Raw genomic sequence first — 4,413 nt, forward strand, 5'->3', positions numbered from 1 at the left:
AAGAAATAACAGGAAAAAAGGTAGAAAACCACTGAAATTACATATTACATCTTCATATAGTCCAATGAGATATATATTATTGTTAGTACAATTTTATACATTATACACTTGAGGCCCATAGAGATTAAATATTTTGCTCCAGTTCACAGATCTGGCAAAAATCAGACCCCAGAGCCTGTGGTCTTAAACATGGAACACTTAGAATATTTCCTGGCATAATAGAAGTACTGCATGAACATTTTATTGCTGCCCTGTTATTCCTCAACTATGCCATACAGAGGATGTTTTCTACTTCAATGAAGACATGAAAGGTAAAAATGATTTCAATTAAAAATCTGTGAAGTGAATAACTACCCAAGACAGGTCCATCTGCCCTTCCTGTTGCAAAATGAGGATGAGGAGAACAAGACAGATTCTTTTCATAATTTATTAGTAAAATAAATTTTGTTATTTGATAAAATGAACACATTTGCCTAAACTAGAGCAAAAATACAGAGAAACTAATAGATTAGTAGGTAGTAAATGAATTAAAAAATAAAACAAGCACAAATAATGTACAGCAAAATCATACCAAAATTTTAAGGAACAATTAATTCACGTCTTATAAAGTTCTTTGAGAAAATAAAAAGAAGCATAAGCTACTCAGCTTATTTTATGATGTTACTGTACCTTAAATTCAAAATCAAATGAATTAGTTTCTACAGGTTACATTACACTTTGGCATAACAGAAAAAAAATCAAAGCAATTGGTTTACACGATAAAGGTTCATGTCCGGAGTTTGCTAGATTCCGCTAAAGATTAGCTGGAAATTCAATCATAAGGACAGTATAAGACAAATGTACGAAAGGATGTATCTTACTAATTATTTAGAAAAAAAACAAAGATCATATTTGCATAAGGAAACAGATTTATCTTAAAAAGAACACAATGTTCAAAAGGTAGAGTAATGTGACCTAACATCTAGTTGATGATTCATGTGCCTTTTGGGCTAAAAAAAAATTAAACTTGGTTCCTCCCTCTAGATTCTACATTCTCCTTTGACCACTCTCCCTCAGGTACCCAGCCCATACCTGGGCTTCAGTTTTTTTGCATGGTTATTCACATATAGATCTATGCAAAGTTGTTAGGGATTTTTTTGGGGGGGGGTGTTTGTTTTGCGAAGGACAAGAAAACAGTTCAATTGCCACATCATCAATATACTAAGTCAGAATAAAGAAAATAACACTGGATAAAGGTGATGGTGATGAAACATTTAGTACTTTCATCATCCAATGTCTTAAAATGTCACATCACTTGTTTTCATTTTATGATAGAGTACATATTATTGTAACATGGATACTGAATAGTTATAACCTGTTAGTATAACTGTCATGTTACTCTTACTTGATGCAAGACATTTTAAAGACTTTTTGAAGGACATTTAAGCCTATGCATTTTCCTTAGTCTTCTATGAGCCCTTCACATTTCCAGAAATGCTTTATGTCAGCTATTGAATTTTATGTTAATGTTTGCAAATTTCATTTTATTCTCCTTTATTTAGATGAAATTGGTTTAACAATTTCATTTACTTCTATGATGCAAATATGAGATTGTCTTATTTTGGAATACATCTGGTCAATTAGCTGCTATATGGATAACTAAGCCAACTTTATTTGATTTTGGATTTCTATGTAAATATATAATTGCTTGTCAGTGCCTTCAATTGACTCTCAGAAACTATTTTTGAACTTGATATATTTGTTGTCAAGCCTCTAACTGGCCCTTCACAAGATCTACTGTAATTGAACTATTATTGAATCTCATCATGGCATATATTTTTCCTTTTAGGTACATAAGCTAATTCAAGTGTGGCTATGATCATTTTTTTTTTAACTTACTTCTGTACATCTGCCTAATCTCTAAGGTTTTTCTCTTTTATCCCCTCTATTAACATGAAAATAAAATGACTCTATTCCACTAACACACATATAATGAATTTATTAGGTAAACAAAATTTTAAAACAGCTTCTAGAAACATTATTATTTTAAATTATGTGAAAATGCATCTGTGTTTTTAGTTTATTTGAAAAACATTTGATGGCACCTATTATTTGAATTTGTAGACTCCATTGGCATTTGGCAACACTGTTATTTGAGAAAAGGCAAATGTACTTACTCATCTCTCTTTTCATTTCCTTCCTCATCTGATTCCAAGTTCCTTCTTAGCTGTAAACTTTATATTCTTACTAATTTGAGAAATTACCTCAACCTCAAGGCTTTGCAAACAGTATCACTTTTAATACAAAAAATAGCTCCCCAAAGCCTAACTCCTCTATAATACTTTTCTTATGCTTTGTATCCCAATTCCTCCTACCATTAGGACCTTATTCAATTATTTACACTGATTCCTGCATATTTAATTTCTCGGTCTCTAGTAGCTCTTTGCTCAGATTATTATCAACCTTTAAAGAACAACAACAAAAGCAAAACAGTGCAATTTCCCCTTGATCTTATTAACCAATTGAACTACTATGCTTTTTGTCATCTTTTCACCCTAAATTTCAAAATAAAAGTTGGAACTCAGGGTCTTCTTTCCATCAAATTTTCTTTCACACTAAAAACTTTAATAAGACTCCTCTCTCCAAGGTTGGCACTTAGGTGATAAAAATGACTATAATATCTGCACTTCAAGAAAAGACCCTGACTTCCTGTATTTTTACCTCAGCTGTGACATTTACTTGCCTCAATGTTATTTATAAAACAGACATAATACAGTACTAACATCATAAGACAAGTGGCTTAATGTGTAAATAAAGCACTTAGAATAGTGCCAAAGGTCTGGCTGAAAATGTGAAATCATTAGCTATGATGATTATGAAAAATTTCTTCATCTTCCTCTCTCTACAGTCATCTCCCCTGGACTGTTCGCATGCTTGGCTTCTTCTTCCAAACTCAGCTCTACCACCTTGTGCTTAGTAAGGCCTTCTTCCCACGTCACTCCGCTACAGTGTTCTCGCCTGCTGCTGAGCCACTCTTTATACCACCATATCATTATGCTCTTTTATACTGTTAATTTTGTTATTGCTTCTTATTATTCATTTTCTACATATACTAGCTATTTATTTTATTATTCAATGTCCATTTTAAGAGCAATAATCCCAATAGAAACATGATCCATGAAAGCAACCACGAGATTAACGAGTCTACCTCCACCACACAGTCAGTTTGCCAGGTTATCTCTTGAATTTGTAAATATCACCATCCCTATTATATGAAATATCAGCTGTATTCAAGTTGTTCCCAACTTTCATAATGGTACAATGAGAAGCCATATCCACTCTCCAGCAAACTGTACTGGTGAAAGTGAAAATTTAAAAAATAAATTACCATTTAAAGTAGCTGGAAGTAAAAAAAACAAAGCAAAAACAAACAAAAACAGAAAGCAAACAAAGATCTAAAAGTTATCCTAAGGACAAACAAATGAAAAAAAAAGCTGAAAATCTACTACATCTCTATAAAACCCTGGGGGCTGTGGCACTTGAGCCTTGACCATCTCTCTCCTTGCCTCATCCTCCCACTCAGGTCAGAAGCCCTGCTCCAGACAGGTGTACATACAGCCTGGAGCTTCCTTTCCTCTTAGGTCCCAGTCAAGGGACACCGTATTTTATCATCTGCCCCTTCAACTTTTAAGTTGCAAAGGCAAAAATACTGACCGATGTAGCCATGAGGTCTGAGGCTCACTTCGCTCACTTCCTCCACCCAGCCCCCACTCACAGTGCAAAGAACTTACCCCAGGAGCAATAGGCCGAAAATACTGGGGACCTGATTGCCCTTTCCCCGTCTTGTTACAAAGCAGAAGTTCCACTGAGTAGATACAACTGAGAACACCAGAGGCTACCATCCTCACCCAGCACCTGATTTGCTATAAGAAGCTGGCTATTGCACCCTTATACAACTCTGGAGCAGTAGCGTAGAGATTCTGACCGGGGAATGAGGTAATCTGCAAGAAGAAAGAGGTCTAAAGCTTTCCTGAAAGTAACTGACTTTATATGAAACAGTGTGAGGAGTTGAAGCCTCAGTAGTTATGACTGAAAACAGCAGAGATTTTGAAGGTAAGCAGTTAAGAGGAGGAGGTTGGCAGCTCATTGGGAAGAAGCTAGATCATACACCAGAGAGTTTAACAGAGTACACCAAGGAAAAAGAAAGCTAAAGAGATCACTCTTGGGGTCAGAATAAATCTCAAAGACTGGCCTCATAAACTATTCCTGCAAAGAAAGCTATCTTTTTAAAAGATTTTATTTATTTATTTATTTATTTGAGAGAGAGAGAGAGAGAGAAAGAGAGAAGTGCATGCACCAGGGGCACACAAGCAGGGGAGAGAGGCAGAGGGGGAGGGGTAGAGGGGGAGGGAGAGGGACAAGCAGAGTCCACTG

Source organism: Ursus maritimus, unplaced genomic scaffold (genome assembly GCF_017311325.1).
Source record: "Ursus maritimus isolate PB19 unplaced genomic scaffold, ASM1731132v1 scaffold_5, whole genome shotgun sequence".
Lineage (NCBI taxonomy): Eukaryota > Metazoa > Chordata > Mammalia > Carnivora > Ursidae > Ursus > Ursus maritimus.